This window comes from Struthio camelus, chromosome 5 (assembly GCF_040807025.1).
Source record: "Struthio camelus isolate bStrCam1 chromosome 5, bStrCam1.hap1, whole genome shotgun sequence".
Lineage (NCBI taxonomy): Eukaryota > Metazoa > Chordata > Aves > Struthioniformes > Struthionidae > Struthio > Struthio camelus.
The window spans coordinates 27,139,345-27,159,719 of NC_090946.1; positions in this window are offsets into that span (position 1 = coordinate 27,139,345).

The window sequence follows — 20,375 nt, forward strand, 5'->3', positions numbered from 1 at the left end:
TGCAAGTCACAAATATTGTCTCTTGGTAATAATAGTTTGTAGTAGATCATAAAGTTAGAATGGCAGTACTAGACTGAGAGTCATGCTTTTATCTTAAAAGGACTTTTTTCTTATAACTTGGCTTAATATTGAAGTCAGTAGGACTACTCACAAATGTAAGAATTGTTCACATGAGTCAGAAATTGCAAATTTAACCCATGTCTTCCTATATGGTACTAGAGACAATGACATAAAACAACATTTAAAGAAAAATGTTTGACACTGAAGTTAGGCATTACACAAGAGAATTTCTAATATGCAGTATTTTTTCTCTTGGGACCACTTCTGAGTTCAGAAGATGATCTCTGTGATGTTTCTGAATTAATCACAGTAGCAGTTACTACATTGTGGGTAGGGCTTTGGCCTATTCCTTTAGAGAATTACTCAAACGTCTTCAGAAGTTGTCTTTCTTTTGGAAATCAGGAAGCCATTCATGCAGATGAATTCAGCATGTTTTAAAAAGCAAATTATTCTTAGATGGGCAATCTTTATCCATTCTGGACTACCTGGATTGGCTTCAAAGGGTCAACTTCTATGCATGTTATTCAAAGGACTGTATGATTAGGACTCAAATTGGATGTTTGGGAATGCAGTGTATTGGACACCCTCCATCCCCCACCCCCCTCAGTATGTTTGGACTAAGAATAAAGAGTGTGGATGCTCTTAAAGCACACTTTGGAGTGTTTTCCTCAACACTTGTACAACTCCTGCCTGTAAACTGTTTAGACGGCCTTTCAGAGTTATTTACAAATTATAGAGAGTACAGCAGAAGGAGCCATACATGACCACTGCAAATGAGTTACTCATGTTAATATTTACTAAACAATGTTAGCTAAAATAGAGAGATTATGAGCTTAATTTAGAAAGATATTTGGCCTGTAGCACACCGTGTCCAGTACCACCAGCAGAGCACAGAAACATGGCATGGCAGATAACAGCTCCTTGTAGTCTCCCCAGAAAATGCTACAACTACACAGGAAAATAGCGCTGTTCCTTTGGAAATAAAAGATGTATCCTGAAATAAAATTCCTGTGAAAGAAAAAGAACAAAAATAATCAAAAATATACCTAGGAAATGTTGGGCCACTTCCACAGTGATATTAGTAAACAGAACTTTATAAACAAGGGGAGCTGTTTATCAGTGGAGAGATTTTCAAAACTGGCAGAAATGTAGTCAGCTCTTGCTGTGATGATATAAAATCCTTTCTATGCAATACTGTCTTTTTCAAATGAGCTGAGAACATGGTCAAACAGGCTGATTTGAAAACTCATCTTTTTTTAGTAAAGTATCTTATTACGGTTCTTAAAATTGGCACTTCCTCTAGTTGCTTTCAATCTGTTAGTTGCAAACAGATACTTTCAGTCAAAACGACCTTTACTTTAGAAGACACAAACAAAACAAGAACATATATAATGTCTATAATGAGGCATGATTATGATCTTCCCTGAGTCGCAGTAGACCGCAATATTCCTACCAAGGTAAAAATTCCGTACGTAAGGAAAAAAGGATCAGCATGTGCCTAGGTCAGTGATACATACTGCCACAGACTGGAACTACCTTAACTAAACAATTTCCTTCAGACTTGGAGGTAGAGCTGTTTTGCTAAAGCGTGCTTGCTGATGATGCATAACTGGCAATTCCAGCAATGAGATGATAGACCCACTCCCCAGAGCTTTCTGATCTTCCAGGAAGCAACTACTAACCAGAGTATATTTGTGAGCTTACTTTCTCTGAGCTGCACTGTAGAGCCATTGATGTCTGCCACAGCGGGTAAAAATGTTGCTCCAGTTTAAATTGCTTTTCTGTGCCCATATTTCCTTCGCAAAATTGCTGTGTTCCTTTCCTCCTCTTCACGCTTTCTTCTAAGGATGCTAGTAGGACGATAATGTGATAAGTGATTCTCTTAGTGAGGAACGGACAGTGTTGTAGAGCTGTATGCAGCTCATTTCTAAATAATTAATGGTCTTGATTTATCACTCTGTTAGGTTTTGTGCTGGCAGGGTACAAGGGATCAAGCCACTTTATTTATGCTGAAAACCTAAAATTTACTAGCATCCTTCTTGTACAAATGTGAATTGTTTGATATTAGCATAGATAGTGGATTCAGGATTCATATTGTTATATACTGTTTCTAATTGCATACAGACAGTTATGCTAAGATTGAAGGGTAAAATCATTTAATAGTCAAAATAAACATGCAAGTATAAAAAACAAATAAAAAAAACCAAACGTAATATAAAAAGAAGCACTGATTCCCCTGTAAGAGAATCATACATATGTACAAATGATTCTCTGGGATTTATCACTTTAATAAACCCTTTGCTAATATAAACTGTTTTTCTGTTTAATTTTATTTTAAACTCCCTTTTCCAAGCTTCAAATAATGTATTTGAGATGGCTTGTTTTTTAATGTTTTATTGTGATAGCTAAAACAAATTCTGATCCTTTTGTGTGATATGAAGATAAAGTTATATATATTTCTTTAGAATCAGTATTTTAGTAAGTTACATACAGCTTTTATATCATTTCTGTTTAATGGACAGTATGATTAGATGTTCAAAAAAAAACCTCTTCACTGAAATAAGAGATACTTTTGTTGTTACTGGTTAGACTGGAAATCTCTCATGTGCTGCTTAACCTGGTCAGCTTTTTCCATGTTGATCAGTAGTTCATCTCTTAAAACTGAAATGCTGGTCTGATAACTGTAATCCTGCCTTTTAACTTAGATAACTCCTTTAAGCTCAAGAGATAAAGATGCTGGAGATTCTCCTTATATACTGCAAAGATTATTCTCAATATTAAGTTGACACTGTGACCTCTTTTTACACTCTTGGCTTAAAAAGTTTAATATTCTCCTGCAGAAGTCTAGAGGAGTTAGTAAAGGAGTTGTTCTAACTTATATTTGTTGAATGATAGATGTTAGGAGATAGAGTTAAAGCCAATGAGTTAAAGTCAATAAAGTTTTCATAAACATATAGGCTTTGTAACAACTTTTGTTTAATTTTCAAAAACTATTTTAAACCTTTATTCGGTGAGGATGCATGCCTTGAAATACATATACATTCTTTTCCCCCGAGTGTTACTTTCCTACGTAATATGTATGTTTGTCATTCTGGTATCTATTGAAAGCAGTTGGGATTGAGAATAAAACTGGCCTAGAACCTAAAACTAACTTTTGATGCATGCCCCATTGTTTATGATGGTTTTTTCAGTATGTTTGTTATGGGCCAAATCATCTGCTGGTAAAAATCAGCCCTATCATATTTTCTTCAGCCTCTGTTGAGAAAAAGCCACTTATGAAGCAGAAAGTTGCAGTTGTTGTGCAGAGGATCGCAATGAAGCGCAAGAGCTTCAATAAATGTTAAGATTTTTTGCCTAATTTGATAGGCAGAATAGTATTACTTAAAATTCGGAACAGTTTTTTTCTATAAAGATCCTTAATGATCATAATAGCCCCGCTTAATATAGCAACTCTAAGATGGCACAGCTAGCTCCACGCCATATCTGATAAAGTAGGGATTCGACCCAGAGGTAGTGGAAAAGAGTGTAATTTATTATATCAAGAGGAGAATTCCTTAAGTTCCTTGGAGACCCATCACATACCATCAGGATAGAAGTACAAGGATGTAGGAAAAGGAGAAAAGAATCATGCGCTGTGTCCATTTGTATGCATGTTAAATAAGTATTCCCTAAGTAGTTTACTTTAGTGCATTCATACATACTTTTCAGTAAGTTTGGTATTTTAAAAATATTTAGTATTGGGTAGTATTTATCATTAGTCTATGAAAGAAACATTGTCAAAAAGAAGGCACGTGTAAACAAATTTTGCAACTCAGCTAGCTGTGTTTCAGTGTTATATGAAACTAATTCGTCTCCCCTTGATGATATGTTCAATGTTGGAATTTGTCAACTTTCTCAAAATGTGAAGTAATAACAATGAGAAAGGTGAGAGGTAGATGTGAGCAGCAGTACTATGAGGAAGTAGATGATGTGTTTTTGAATATTGGAACTTACTCTTCAACTGGAAACTAGAGGGAGAAGAGAAGGATGGGTCCTTCAAGAATCATAGTCTTGTTGCTTTCAATATAACTGAAGACTTTCTGTCTGCTTTCTTTCACCTTCCCTTCCTTTCCACATTATTCTCTGAATTTGAGGGATTTTCAAAAAGCAGCTTGGAGTAAGTTGTTGTTGTTAAAGCTTACAATTTTGAAAACATAACCAAGTTAGAAAACCCTTCAGATCTGTTTGCATGCATTTTCTTTTCTCTCCCTGTGTGCTATTGATGTGAAATAGTATTTGGTGGCAAACAAATAATCCAAATTTTGACATAATCCAGAAAGGAAACGTGACAGAGATCATTCATAGAAATTAAAGCTTTGCTAATATGGCTATCTGCTCAGTACTTCTGAAAGCTGTACCTAAGCAGGTACAATGAAACCAGCATGAAGACCATCTTTCTATAATTCATTTCTGGGAATGCTGAGATTTAAAAAACCCAGCAACAACAAAAAACAACAAACACCCCACAAAAACCAGAAATCTCTCTTAGGGGGCTATAACTGCTTTAAATGTGTGTCAGTTAAATGTGAATTTAGGAAGACAGAAATACTATGGAGATGTGAATTGACATTTTAGGTATATAAAAACATCCACTCAGTAGACGTTTCCTCAGATTAATTTGGTGATATTTTGGTGTTGTTGTATTCACTTTCCCAATAACCCTGTACGATCATTTTATAGATGCTAATGTAGTAGAAACTTGCACAAAACAAGGCATTTCAGCTTTCCAAAAATAAGGGGATGTGTTTATTTGCCTTTTACAATCCGTTTCTAAATGTCTGTAGAACAAAAAAGTCATTGCCCCAGAGTGCTCTGTGAGTCTCACAGAATGCTGTGTCTTTGCCTCTCTAGCTCTGATCTGTAGACCAAACACTTATGTGCTAAGCACAATGAGCTTTCAGCAAATACTGGTCAAAAAAACAAAGGGGAAAAACAGCAGGAAAAAAATTATATTTTCAGGAAATTGTCTGACCTTGGTGCTAATTACTACTTCCACAAGCAAAACATTTCATTCTTTGATTCTTGTCCTTCACCTTAGAGATTATTGTTTTTTGCACACATTAGCCTTTGTTAGTTCATTCATATATACATGAGGTATAGCTCTTTTTCCTTAGAATAGCAAAATAATGTTGTTTCTTTTTAGCAGAGAAAGTGTAATTTTTTTGCATTCTCCATATCCAGGTGTTTTGGTGACAGAGTAGTTTTATGATGGGTTGCATTTTTAAGTCCAAAGTGTCTAATAAGATACAATATGCAGATATCCTAAATAATCAGTGTTTTGTAAGCGTCAACATTGCACATTCTCATGAAAAGGCTTCTGTGACTTTTGCCGTGGAAATTCTGGCCTAGACTAGATGGTTCCTCTAAGGCAGAAATTTATTATGATTTTGGATTTTATGTAAAATTTAACAGGCACATTGTAATTTATTTAACTGTTGTGAAAGACTTCAATTTTGTGAATTGTAACTGCTTAAATTCCTGAGTTCCCAAGATCACTGCTGATGCCAGGTTAAATTAGTTAAGCCTAGAGCAAGGCATGACTAAGAGACCAGGATTTAGCCTTTTGACAGGGGAAGAGAATAACCTGTAACACATACCTACCCTGGCATGGCAATGTGAACAGTGTAATAAGCACAGCTTCTAAAGCAGTATGTGCGTAGCTGTAATCTGTTGGTGGAAGACTCACCAAAGGCTGAGAATTTGAACACTTCTCTGAATTAATGGGAGCAGCGGAGGAATTCACCCCATCATGAACCTCTTCCTGTTTGCCCTTGCTGCCCCAGAGGCTCCTACCGTTTAGAGTACTCTGTGGCAAGCTCTCTCCTTATCTGGGTTTTCTTGTGTTGGGGTGAGAAAGGTAAAATTCTCTTTATTTCTCAGTCTGTGGTGGATGGTGGGGTCCTTTCCTTTTCCTTGTCTGAGGGGGATTTTTTTATTTAAGGAAGCCCTTTGTCGCTCTCCTAAAATTCTGGATGGTTTTCAGGGATGAAGATGAACAAAAAATTGTTCCTACTGCACTAGAAGGTTTTTTTTCCTGTGAGTATCTCAAAGACAGCGGACAAAATACAGCAATTCTATCTAAAAAAACAAATGCTGACTCTGAGCAGTGCACAAAGTAGGCTCCATCAGTCAGGAGACTAGGAGCAATAGCATGAGGCTTACACAAACAACCGCACACACTTGCACACATACTCTCTGTTTATCCCCCCTCATCTACCCACTCATATAACCCAAAAATTTTCTGCAAAACTTTTGTACATACCATTCATTTATCTGTGTAGCGTAGCACTTCTGCAAAAGAGATTTGATTTTGTGAATTGTGAGTGCTTAAATTCATGCAAATTTAAACAAGAAAACTTCTCCTTACAGGGATGTAGCCCCACTCTGGCTACAAAGTATTGCTCAACAAAGTGAAATTATTTATTGAAAACAATGGGGGCTTTGCCTTCTTAGAGATACAGGATTTACTTTAGTGTCACATGTAAGTGTGGCTATCAGAAAAGATAAGGGAAAATCATTGCAACATCTTTTTCCTTTTACAAAGTACAGTTAAGAGTGATGTTATTTGTGGTTGTTTTAGACTGAGATTTTTCAAAGCTGCTCAGCTTTGGCCTTATATTTACCCCACAGCAGCATCTTCCCCTGAGAAACGCAACTGAATCTCCGTATAGTGCTATGGCAGTGTAAAATGATTAGAAAATCCCTGCAGCTGGTAGAAAAGGGAGCAGACACTCCCTAAAAATCTCCCTTCTGTGGTTTTATTAATGGACATGCTCAATAAATGACCTCATCACATAGTGCATATCGGGAGTGAGGGGATTTAGTGGGAACTACAGGTGTTCCTAGTGGCCCATAGACAGTCTGGAGAGACAGCAATGATTTAAGCCTTTAGGATTCTTAAAATTGCACCAAGTGCTGTTCCGGGTGACAGAACAGTCCACAGTCAAGGAGCAGAAAAGTGGCTTAAATTTGTTATTCATGTGAGCACAGTCAGTGTTGTGTTTTTGAATTTTACAGAAGCAGAGTTAGGCTAATACTAAATCCGGAGTCTACTTGTCTTCACAGGAGGGTCTCAGTGGTGTCTAACCCCGGGGTAGGAATCAGGCCTTTCTGCGTGAGTGTTACCTTCTTTCGGGATCAGCTGGTGTTGTCAGGGATACCTGAATGAGAACTGCAGGGTGGGATACAATTGTAGATAAAACAATACTATTATTCACTTTTTTAATGAGCTATCTATGATACCTCATGGTAAATATGACAAAAAAAAATACTGACAAAGAGCTGTCATAGCCAATTCCCTTCAGTTTTGGCTTTCAAAACACTTGTATCGGTTTCTGGCAAAAAATGTGGGAGTGGTAGCAAAAGCAAGTGAGCGAGCGAGAGAGCTTAGCCTGGAGTACAGTTTCCTTTTTTGCCAACAGCAAAGAAATTATAAAAACAAATTCTTGGCTGAAAACTTAAAAGGATAGGTTTGGAATGTTATCTTAAAGGACATTACAATCTTGGAGCTTCCAGTCATACCCCAGATAAAGCACTTTGTTTATACATTACCCCATTTCATGTACAATGGCTTCTGTGGTAGAAGAGCTATAAGTATTCATCCTAGCTTTTGGATGACATATGTTAACTTAATTACTTGTTTACGTTTTCTTTCTATAATCTGCTGTTCTTATTCGTGATGCACGTGATCTGTATTTTTGCAATGAGAAGTGCTAATTAAATTGTTAAACAAATGTCTTGTTGTAGTTCTAGAATTTATTCCTTTTTCAATGTAAATACAGAGGAAGCCCATGGAAAGCAGTAGAAATGTACAGGTTTTGCATCAATGTAATCAGGAGCAGAATCCAGAGAGAGCTTTTAGTAAAACCTTTTAACATCCACTTTGGACTTTGATTTTAGATTTTGTCTTTGTGTTTTGTTTTAAAGAAAATCAGACTTTTAGAGCTGGCAGGATTAAATTAATGTTACCATTTTTATATTGATGAATATCCAAGTGCAGCAATTCCAGAAGCGTGCATGCCTTCATGACTGAGAGAGATCACAATTTGAATAATATTTAGCATTACCAGTAATTGAAAAAAATCACCACCTAACAGCAAGTGCTGGACATCTCTGTTGTTGAGAACAACAGAGTGCTGAATTTTGGGCTTATGGATTTAGATAATAAAAGTTAAGGTAGAGTTCTGGCTTCCACTGAAACTGATAGCAAAAGTCCTGTTGACTCTCCGAGCAGCAGAATTTCACCCTGTACAGGAAAGCATGAGACAGCTGAAGAAGATCTGTACATGTTTTTGAGTCTTGGTACTAACTTTGATTCTCCTGCTACTAAGGAAATAATTTAATTTCTCTCTTAAATGATTGGCATTTTTGTTTCTTCTAATTCTGTTTGGTAGTTTGCTATTATTTGTGCCCAACACTGCCAAGAAACTAGGGAACAGAAGGTGTGGTCTTTCTACATGACTTTGTATTGTTTCTGTGGGCTCCACCTGATACTTCACACTTTTGCTTTAGCAGTAAAAGTGACTTGTGATGGCAGCTGAAGTAATTGCTGTGCATGGAATAAAACTGACTTTAACTTTGTTTTCTCACTCTGGTTCTAAAATGTAAGTGTGTTCTTGCAGATCTAAGCTGAAATACATAGACAAATTCTTGCTCTATGCAATAAAAATGGTTTATATGTTTTTCTGGTACTTAAATGTGCAGAAGACACATGTAACCATTACTGAAAGGTAAAAAAGAGAATGGGACAGATTTAGAGGCAATAAATTTTATTTTTATGTCCTATTCTTCTCATTGCTTGTTATTTTTTGAAGCTCTTCTAGTGCTTTTTCCAGCTCCCTTTGAAGTTAATGAGAGCAGGACAAAGTCCTGAGAGACTTTTGTAGATGTTAGAAAAGATGAAACAATCTTTTTTTCAAGACAAAGGTGTAATTTAATAAAATTTGTCTTGCTACAGATTTGGGAGCCTTCTACTGTTGCAGTAGGTAGGTACTTGCCCCAGTAGAGGTAGAGCTTTAAGCAAATATCAGTGGACAGATGGTCCTGTCATGACATTTGTCACAATTTCTGCCTATTTCTGTATCTGAACATTGGCAGAAAATATGCAAAGTCATGGAGCTTATCAGTTTTGTACTGAATGCTATTGGAGAATGTAATGGATTGGGGATTTTAATAATGATCAATTTATTTTAAAAACCAGCAAGCCAAACGTATTTTGAAGATCAAATACAGAGCAGGAGATCATAGCACATCTTCCTGGGAATCACCTTGTCTCACTGGTCATTTTGGTTTTGTGTCATTGCAAGCTGGAAAAGTTCTTGTTTGTTCTTTGGCTTTTTTCCACAGGGCTATCTCAGAAGCTGATGGAAGGATCTCTTTTGAATGTAGCATGCTTACGGAAAAATAAAGATGCTAATTAGTTTTGTGCTGTTTGGCAGTAAGAAGGACTATCAAGAATCTTTTGCACCAGTTCAGTTAATAGTTATAGGTTTAGTTAAATCTCTAACAATAACGACTGGGTGGCAGCGCAGGGTGGGTTTTCTTGAGAATTTCCCCGGCTTCATTTCTCTCACACTGGCATCAGTGGAAGCAGATTGTGGCCAAAGGTGAGAGCATTAGAAAAGCCAATTCTTCGTGACTGTTTGGAGCACTGAAAAAAAACCTACAGCAATGTAAGGACTCAAGGAGGCATTCTGTCTGATCATAGCTAATCCTAGTAAATTAGTATAAAGAACTACAAGAAACAACTGCACATGATTTCTGTCACCTGACAAAAGAAAATTATCAGAGTCTGTTATACCTGACTGTGATAGAAACGGAAGAGATCATGAGAAGGGGTCAGGTTGCATGTCAGCTATGCCCTGTATATTCAGGCTTGCATAGCTAGAAAAAGGAATGCCTGTTCCTAACAGTGACCTAACTGTTTAATTTTTCTGTCTCATGATGCTGAATGTCATTAGAAGACTTTTAAAGAATCCCTGTTTAATTTCCACTCTTTCATACAAGGTAGTGTTGTTTTGTTGAAAAAGATCTAGTTGAGCTCTATATGTAGGGGTAGGAGGCAGTGCTTTTGCACAGAATGTAGCAAAGCTTACAATCAACTTAAATGGAAAAACCCACATTCTTACTGCCAGCTGGAATGCACAGCTGCATTCCCAGCAGAACTGGCCAGTCCAAAACCCTTCTACTGTCTTTTCTTCTTTTGTTTGGCCCTGGGTTAGTTGACTACTTTTTCTTTTTATTTATTTATTTTTGTTGTTGTTAATTTTATTTGCAAGCCCACTTCCTGTTTAGCACGAAACGTGTATCTGGTGTCATGAGTGTATGCACCATTTTTTGATCACAGGAAATGGTTCCTTTCTCTCTGGTACTTACTGGCAGCCAAAAAACACCCTTCTTCTATGTGTCAAGATTCCTCAACAGAAGCAGCAGGGGAAGGTAGCTTAGTAATAAGTGAAATACATGTTAAGTTCAGTATCTACAGCCTGCACAGTACATGCTTGTACCTTGTATTCTACTGACTTTGATATAAACACTATTTTCTTGGACCAGCCCAACAGCTTTGATTCCAGATTAAATTCTCAGACCGCTTTTTGAGTTTACAACTACCAGAACAATCTTACTCTGAAAGCTGTGAGACAGTAGCTGGTGTTGATTGCATAATGTTGGTGTTGAGATTCACCTGTAGCAGGGACAGGGCGTCAGCAAGGTGTAGCAGACCAAAGTACAAGGAAACAAAATACTTGTAAAGGAGGATTTAGAGCATGACTGAATGCCACAGGCTGACTAAAGGTTATATCCAGCTGATAATATCTGGTACAGAATAAGTACCCAAAATCCTGGCGGCCTTTCAGCTTTAGGATTGTACCCAGTGACTCTGCCAGCTACTGTTCAGACAGCTGGTACTGTATGGACAAGATAGTATTGTCAATAGAACCATAGAATTTAGCTCTGTATCTGCTATCAGTACTTTTTCCCTAAATGTTTCATAAAACTACAGTTAGCGTATGTTAAAGTAGTTTACAGTATTTGTCATATTTTAGCCTTGAAGCAGATAAAAATTGTCATTCTTTCCAAATTAAAAGAACTGCAAGCAGAGAAAGAAATCTATATCTTAGTGCAGTGCACAATCAGCCACAGAACTTCAGTTTTCAGTTTTACTGTTTAGGTTGCAGAGAAACACGTATTTATTTAAAGTAGGGTAATTTTACAGATCTATAAAACCTGTATTTTTTCTGATGTTCCTCTCCCCTCCCCCCATTTTAGTTCAGCAGTCAGAGAAAAAATGTAAAATAAATCTTCAAATGCTGCAGAAGGCTGAGCACAGCTTTTACTACATACCTCTGCAATTAGAACTAATTTACTGCTCTGTGAGATGGGGGGAAATGTGCAAGGTACTCCTTGGATAAATATACCTCAGTAAGAAAAGCATAGCTGCTCTGTAAATGTTATCTACTTGTATTCAACAAGTATCAGGGTCATTCTTATGGCTGCATACCTCAGAGCGTTAATTAATGGGGCTGCAGCTGGTGGTACCACTTTGGCTGCTTCAGCCCGGCCTCTTATTCCATATTTCTCCGGTTCGTATGACCAGTCTTGGACCACATCCCATCATTTTTTTCCCCCAAAGTACAAAAAGTACTTAAGTCTCTGCTGGAAAACTGCCAGGCTTTCATAAAAAGAACAGAACTGTTGTTTCTTTGCTATTTTTATCTTCTCTGCCAAAAAAGACACCATGTTGTATTGACAGTTGTATATTTAAAATTGTCATTTATGTTGAGCTTCTCAGACCAATCACAGCCTTTCTACAGCCAGTGGATATCTAGCATATTGTTGACTGTGTAGATCCACAGTAAATCCTGGGAAACTGGTTTACTTTACGTAGATGATTTCTCCACACAGCAGATCTGCATTTCTCAGTTTCCTAACTGTCAGAAGGCGTACAAGTTTTAACAAGAGCTGGCAGAGCAGGTGAATCTGTGATAAAAAGCTGTCTCCAACCGTGAGGTCATGGGGGTGAAATTGTGATTAGATTTTGGCCAGTGGCAAAATTCCGTGACCTCAGTGAAACAGGGATCTCCTGTTCTGAAAGACGGTGGTGGGTACAGAACAGTTCCGTCCTCCTGCTGTCCCCCCTTGTGAGGGGGACACCCTGCCATGAAAGCCAGGTTACTTCATCCCCAGTATGTATCCCTCAGGAGTTCTGAAACCAAAGCAAAAAGGAGTGAAGCTGCCCTCGTTGCTTCAAGTGACTTCAGACCCTTTCTCTTCATGCAAAGAAGCTTGAGTCTTAGGAGAAAAGACAAAGCCAAAAGGGAACAAAACTCACAGATAAAACAAAAACTCTTTCCTACCCCTACGTTACCTGTTAGCCTATCTTGGTAGAGTTTCCTACACTTACATTTCCTTAAACAAGGCTTTAAATAAACCTGTTTATTGAAAGCCTCTTTATTGGGGAAAGAAGTTCTTAGCAGAGATATGTGGGAAAGGACCACCCAAAGTGCTATGCAGTATGCTGGATGATGGTGTTTCTCAAGCTTTTTTCTCTGGATATGGCCTACAAAAATAATTCATGCTGTTTGTTCCCTGTTCTCCAAGTGCCTGGGACATGGAACAGTCTGCCAAATGCATGGATTATTCTAGTACCCGACAAATACTTTTATTACCCTCTCTCTCAAATACCCATCTCATGACCAAATATGGCTACCACCCTCACTGGCCCATGTGCAGTTATGTGACATGGTTTACCATCTGGAGAAGGTTGTGGAGCTGGGGAAGGGATGGAGTGAACGGGAAGCAAAAACAGTATGTGAATTATCTGACAGAGGGGCTGGTAGCACTGAACGTCCCTACAAGAGGCTTTGTGGTTCAGCCTACAGAACTGCTGCAGAGGATGCTCTTACACTAGTAATGCGTGAATGACACTAAGTCTCCTTAAAAGTAGTTTTGGCATATAGAGCTGTCATTATCAGCCATGATATCCAAGTGAAGAAGCATACCTCCATATATCAGATCTGAACTTCAGAAGGCTGTATTTACCAGGACTGAGAAATGAAACAAAACAGTGGCATGCAGCATTTTTTTCCCCCAATACAATTCTAATAATTGTATGTATTCATACTGATGCTGCTTGTGTCCCAGTTTGTACCCTCATTTGGGATGATTATAAAGCATTCATGCCATGTACAGGCAAATAGTGAGTTTTAAAAAAGGAGTTCACTGACAAAAGCATTTAAAAATAAAATTGTAGGCAAGCTACTAAGCCTAAAAATACTTATTTTGCCATTATTTTTCATTCTGTTGAATTCCTGTTTAAGATAACATTTCAGACTGAAAGTGAGAGGTAAGATTTCCTTGCTCAACTGCAGTCAGTTCCTATAAGGACTCACTCTTGTGTTTAGCTTTGAATGAATGAATGATGTGACTGCTTAGGCCTAAATTGAGATGTGTGAAAGTTCTGCAAGATTAAGACTTTTTGGAAGTTTTTTATTATTGATGCAGATATGGTCTGCAGCTCCAAACTGCCTAGGAAATAGCTATATTTAGCTATTCAGTACCTCATTGATTTTATTCTACTTAAAAAGAAAACTATATTGTGCCTATCCAAAAAGTTAAAGAGAATCAATTTTTTTTTTTGCCAGGCATTTTCCAGCAGCCTGTTCCTCATATGATGATAATATGAGAGATCATTTGGATTCCCCAAAACCATTTATTTAAAATGTGTCATTGAGGCATCCTTTTAAAGTTCAGTGCTATGAATGTGGCTTGATTCAAAAATCTAAACTTTGGCTCTGCCAGCCAGTCTGTACATGCAAATGGAGCAATGGCCTTGGCTGCCGTGAGTTCTCAGACAGTTCCCAGGATTTTTGACAGAGGTATGCCAGAAGCAGACTGCTCAGTTGTGCTTCTGATAAGGAAATGCAAGGTGCTGTCACACTAGGAAGTGCACAAATCAACAATGAACGTGTGCCCTGGAGTGGGTTTTTACTGATACTTAAAATTCTGTTGCTTAGTATCATTTAAAAAGATATATGCTTTAATGTTTGAAAAACAGTCATTGCACTAGAGAGAGAGGTGGTAGAAAGCTTCATGAAAGATATGCTACCGCAGGAAACAGTTTGCAGTAGAGAGTGCTGAGTGGTGACAAGTGTGACTGCACTTATTCTCTACTGCTTTAAATAATTAGTCCCTTTTTTCTTTTGTAGGTCCTCTTGGCTCCTCAAAACCCCTTCTTTTCTTCAACTGTCAAAATAACAGCAGTTTATTAAGGTCACTTTCATCGCTCAGTTTCTGTTAGAAAATGCTTTGTAGGAGAACATCTGCTTTATTTATGTAATTAAAGATGAACCAACTTTCGTACTTAAAACAAGGTTTCATCATCTTTGGTACATAAATCTAATAGAATGTAGCTAATGATTCCTCTATTTGCTTCTGAATAGAGAATGAATTTTCTGGGAATTTACAATAACTTTTGGTAAACAGCACATGACTTACGGATTCTTTACAAAATGTAGTACCTGTGAGAGGCAGCTTATGATGTCCTTTAACAGGGTTAACAACAAGATGGTTTAACTTTAACTTCTTACATGCTGATTTAAGTATTTTGCTGGGACCATAAAGTAAGGAAGCAGATCTTTCAGCTCTTGCCCACGTACTGAGCACACACTCTGGCAGGCATTTCTTATTCATCTGTTTCATGCCAGCTTCTGTTTACACAAAATTTGGTACTCAGAATTGAGAGCTCTTTTGTCCTTTGTGTAAAGCAGCTACTCCAGAGTCCTGCACAGCCTGCCTTCCCCATTCACAAGCACTAAGAGAAAAGATACTTGAGAGAGCTTGCAGGCTTGGTTCTTTAACTGAGCAGTGATTTATGGCTTTTGACTGAGGTCATTGCTTGGCAGATAATGATGACCTTTTTGATGAATTAAGGACTCGGGCAACCCAAGGGCCCTTAGCATTTGTAACCAATCATAATCTGGCTGGCAATGACCACAACAAAAAAAAATCTATTCTTGTTTGGATCTGTTTTAAACTAGTTTGGCTTTGTTTTCTTCTTGGAGACCTACTGCTGCTGTTAGATACTCTTTGATTTAGTTCCAAGGATGGGTCAGAGTCACATTTTTCTTTGATAAACTTATTTTGGTCCCCTCACTGATGTATACTGCTGAAAGCTGCACGTTTCTTTTCAATCTGCTATTACATTACCACATCAAGGAAAGCGGAGGGGCCAGTTCTCCAGAGCAGGGGAAGAGGGATTTTCACAGTATCACTGACAGCACGGACATGGCTTTGCTTTTCTGTCTGCTAGAGCTGTGCGGCCCGATTTACGGCCCCTTAGATATCACCAGTTCATTTATACCTGCACAGTGTGTGTAAGGCAGAGTGTTTCAGAAATGGCTTGAATGAGGTTCTATCTGCTGCAGTAGCTGTAAAGGGAGTAGTGAGTTCTTAAGGAAAATAATTCTGCCTAGATGGACCTGCTGTTGTGAGAGGTACCCTGTCCCCTCTGTACTGTTGAGCAGTTTGTTGTACAGGTTTGTGAACTGTGGAACTTCCCTCCCTCTGGAAGATCTGTGCTGACAGCTTCTCCCCACTCCCGTAAAATACTTCTTTGTGAGAGCGGTTCTCTGTTTTACCCATTGGTATCTCTTGCAGATGCCCTGAGTCCCTTCCTCTTAATAATGCTCCTTTATTTTATCTCAATATTTTTTTTGGCTTATACAATATATTGTAATACTTGCATTATTGCCTATTGCAGTGTGAAGTGCAGATTGTCCCCCTAAGGCAGGGGTGGGAGAGACGCTCTGAATACAGCAATGTCCATGAATACATTGTTCACATATTTAAAAAGTGAGCACAGTTATATAAATTGGAATGCTCTGCAAGGCTGATACTGATGTCAGTGACAGTATACTCTCTGTAATGCTATATTGGCTTTGTTGTTGAACTCCTTGCTGTCAAATTCTGCTTTGAAGGTTGGGTCTTCTGTTTTGAAAGTTTCTCTCTGTACTGCATGGCTGGGAATCTGATATTGTTCTGATGTATAGTGTAGGCAGCTCAAACAACAGCAGTAAGAATTAGTATTTCAGTACTTGTATAGATAGCACTTTTCATCCGTAGTAGTGAAATATCTCTTGCAAAAGAAATTCCCATTTTATTAAGGCAGTCTTGTTTTCAAGGTGATGATTTTTTCTATGGTATTCCACAATCCCAGGAATTTATTTAGAGGATACTGATATGCCTTATATGTTTTCATTTTCTCCATTACACTTTAAATGACTAAAATATAGGTTGAAAATAAATTCCCACACTAAGCAGGGTCCTTTCTCATTATTACTTTTGTTATTATTTTATTCTGTGCCAGTGTCTTGGAGCCACAGCGCTGGAGCTCTCCCTCCCCAGTGACAGGTATTGTACAAATGCAGAAGAAAGGTGGTCCTTGCTTCAAAAGGACAGAAAATATTTCTGTGAAGTGCAGAGGGAAGTAGATACCGGGAAGGCTGTTCTTTTGCTCAAAGTAGCTCCTTCAAAGTGACTTTCATGATGAACATTGTCTTTCCTGGGAAGATCCTCTAGCTCAGAATTGTGCGTGCAATGCTCCTGAGTTAGAAACCATGCTGGGAACCTCAGCACATGTCTTAAGTGCTTTTACACTCCAACACACCTGTTTTATAGAACTAAGAACTCTTCTCCCAAATTGTCCTGGAGTTTGATGTTCCTGTTAGGAAGATCACACCCTCCTTTTTACAGGTGGAGGTAGGGACTGAGCTCTGCAACAGGTCACCAGAAGAGCTGGGACTAGGACCTACTGCCTTGTAACCCAGTCACCTCTGCTCTGCCCACAAAAGGGTGGGACTGAAATGAGGTTTCTTCAGACTGCCAGAAATTTCAGCAGACTCCAGAGATCTCCAAACCTAAACTGTCTCCAACGCCTTCTCATGAGTCCAGAGCCTCACCTCTTCCCCTCTGTGCAGCTGCCAAAACCTCTAGCTTCCTTTCACTGACAGCTTTGCCAGTGCAGCTGTGTATTTTCAGTGAGTAGCACAAGGAAAATTTGGGGGTGGAATATGATTGAATTTTTAAAACCCACAGGAAAATTTTCTGGTTTGAACATATTAGTCACTCAAGTTCAATGAAAGCTTAATTTCTAAAGAGGTTACCTGATGCTACCACAGATGATCCAGAGAGCTGCAGGAGGATGATCTTTGCTATGGATTGCACTAGTCCAAGCACTGAATGCAGGAGCTCTCACTTCACATCCTACTTTTAACCTGTGGGAAAACTGATTTAGTTAGGGTCGGTGATGGATGCCTGGAAGGGTTTGTGTCAGAGCCAGGTTAAATATCAGCAACCTCTGGCTGTAGATGCTGTGCAGAGACCCGCGGCAGCATTCCTTTTTGTGAAACACAGCAAAAATCTGCCTCTCTTTCTCTTCTGCCAAAGGTAGACATTAAATGCAGTTTTATGATTGAGTTATGACGCATGCAAGCCTTTTTTAGAGAAAATAAGGTAATGCTCCAGGTTAACATGTACTTGTCTTGCAGTCCTCCCTTTTCTTTTCCTTGTATGCAGCCCTAAGAGCCAACAGAAAATTGTCTGGGCTTTCTTGGGCATAGAGCTCTCAGAGATAAAAGTGCTAGCTCTGTCAAGGTGCCTGTCCAGAAGAAAAGCCAGCACTGAGGATGGGAAAAAATTCCATCCAGCTTTGACTCACCAGAACAGCAGCTGTGGATCCTCTGGTGTGAAAGCTCACCTTCTGCACCCCACCACCAACAACCTATTTTTTAATCCTTCTCCTTACGCAAGCCTTTAAGTAGTACCTGGTGAACAGAGAAGAGATACAGTATCTGACATGACCTGAACTGGAGAGGATAGCAGTAGAGAGAGTGCAGTTCTCTCTCACAGCCTTCTTAAACTCCCTCCCTAACCTTTTTGTTCCCCTCCGCTCTTCTGAACCAACTCTGCCGTCTCTTCTGCAATTAATTTTGCCTCTACTGTGAAATACCCAGGCCTGCTCTCCCAGTGAGTTTGCACTCCTTTATGTCCTTTCTGGCTGCTACATTGTAGCTTTCGTCTTACTTCTGCAGCATGCTGCAATCCAAATGATGAAATCACCTACTAAAACCTCTCTGGGGTCAAATCCTGCTGCCTCTCTTCCTACAAAGTTGCTATATATTATACCTGAACAGGAAGATCAAGACACTTTTCTTCTTTGCAGTGTGCTTTGGCCACTTGCACTCAGGGTGAGACCTGGCACGCTGACCAGCCGCTTACTTTCTCTTCTGCCTCCCACAACTTGGTTGTGATGAAGAAGAAACCCAGGTGTAAGGGCCCAATGGAAGCCACTTGGATAACTCAGGGTCAGGTCCTCAGGACAAGCTGTGGCTGGTACTTGCAGACAATTTAGATACAGCCACTGGGACATAAAGTTTTTTCTGTCAAGAAGGTTTAGTCCAAAGGCTACTAGTCCCACCCCCTTAGCTCGCAAGTCACTGAAGGTGGAGTGGGGAATGACCCTTCCTATGGATTTGCTCTTTGGGAATCTCAGCTAATAGTGGGAGCAAACCATTACCCTTGAAGGAGTCAGACTTCTGCGCTTGAACAAAACTGGAACCAGAAGAGGCCTTCCAAGGGTTTGTACCCCTTCCTTAGGAGATGATTTTGTTAGAAATAACAACTGAAGTTTTAAATGACGGCTACTAATCTGATAGACACTAGAACTCATTCCTTTGGCAATAACTCTGCTTCTGCCCTTGTGAAGCCCCCTGCTATGCTGGCTCTCTGCTCTGCCCAAAGGGAAACTGAAGTTGTTTTAGGATGTCACTGCCTGTTTTATGACATTCAGGAATGCAGGGTATCGTGACAACAGAGCTGGTATCAGAGCTGGCCTTGTCACATGGGAAAAACTGAAAACTGAAAATGAGAAGAGTTGAATATTTTTGGTAAGACTGCATATATTCTAGAGTGATCTGAGCACTTTTATATCATCTAGTCAGTTTTTGACAGAGCAAGGAATTGATATATAGCTCACAACTATATCTGTCTAGAGTGGTTTCTGTGAGCTCAGCTTTTTTTTTTTTTGGCCTCTTTTTGTGTATATCACAGGACAACTTTTTATGGGGTCCTTTATAGGAAATGAAAGAGAATCAGTTTACATCCTGCTTAGAAAAAATGGTATCAAACAAATTCTTCAAAGTTCAACACATTTCCTTAAGCACAAGTAAAAGCCTAAATGGTTAAATCAATCCCGTCTAATTCAACATTTAGTAAACTCTTTCCTTACTCACACATTCTACTGTTCCCAAGCAGAATAAAGGATTGGTTTATAGGCAACAATGGTGCAGATGAAAAGAAGCAGAAAATGTCCCCTTTGGAAGAATATAAGCACTTCTCTGGAACATTTAGAACAACCTGAGGTTGTTGCACCTCTGGATCACTGTCATTATGCATCTTTTCCTTCCCCCATCAATGTAAAGATTCAGTTCAGCTTGCTGAGGATAGATAAACCTTCTCCCTGTGCAAGCTTCAATGATTGGAAGCAGGATCTGAAATGCCAGCAATCAAAGGTTTTGCAAGATCCATATCAATTGAGCTGTGCAAATAACTCCTTTTATTAGTTTCTTGGCTGAACTGAAAAATTGAGAAACAAATGGTTATATGACAGTGGAATTAATGAATCTTCACTTCTTGGATTTGAATCCTTGTCTCTGAGCTCTTTGCCCACCTCTCTAACCCCTGCTCCCTACACATCCCCTGTGATCCCTCCCCTCCCAGTTCCTTCACTTCCCTTACTTCTCCCCAGATAACAGCTGGGCAGTGGTAGCTTGTACTGCAGTTAGTTCTGAGTTTTGATTCACCAAGGCTTAAACAGTATAAGCCAAACAGTATAAAAACCTGCTGTGCACACTGCAGTGCTCCTTTCATTTGGGGTCACTGGTTTAGCACCCCTTGTTTCTACTGAGCTGCCAATTTTCCTGAAGCTTGTGTGCACATAGTATTACTGGGCATTTCACATCTCTACAGAATTTGGCTGAAGCAGGTCTGGGGTCCAGAAGTTATAACAGAGACAGATAGATTGACAGTGCAGTCACGTAAGCCTTGTTTCCTAAGGGAACCTGCCTAGAAATGCTTTGCTTGAACCAAGATGAAATTGTTTTGTTTTGTTTTCCAAGACTTGTTAACTGCTTGGATTAAACTAAACAAATATGTGTATGAAATGACACTTAAAAATATTAGCATCTTTCTGACCATTTATGCATGCTTGGTTTTAAAAAATA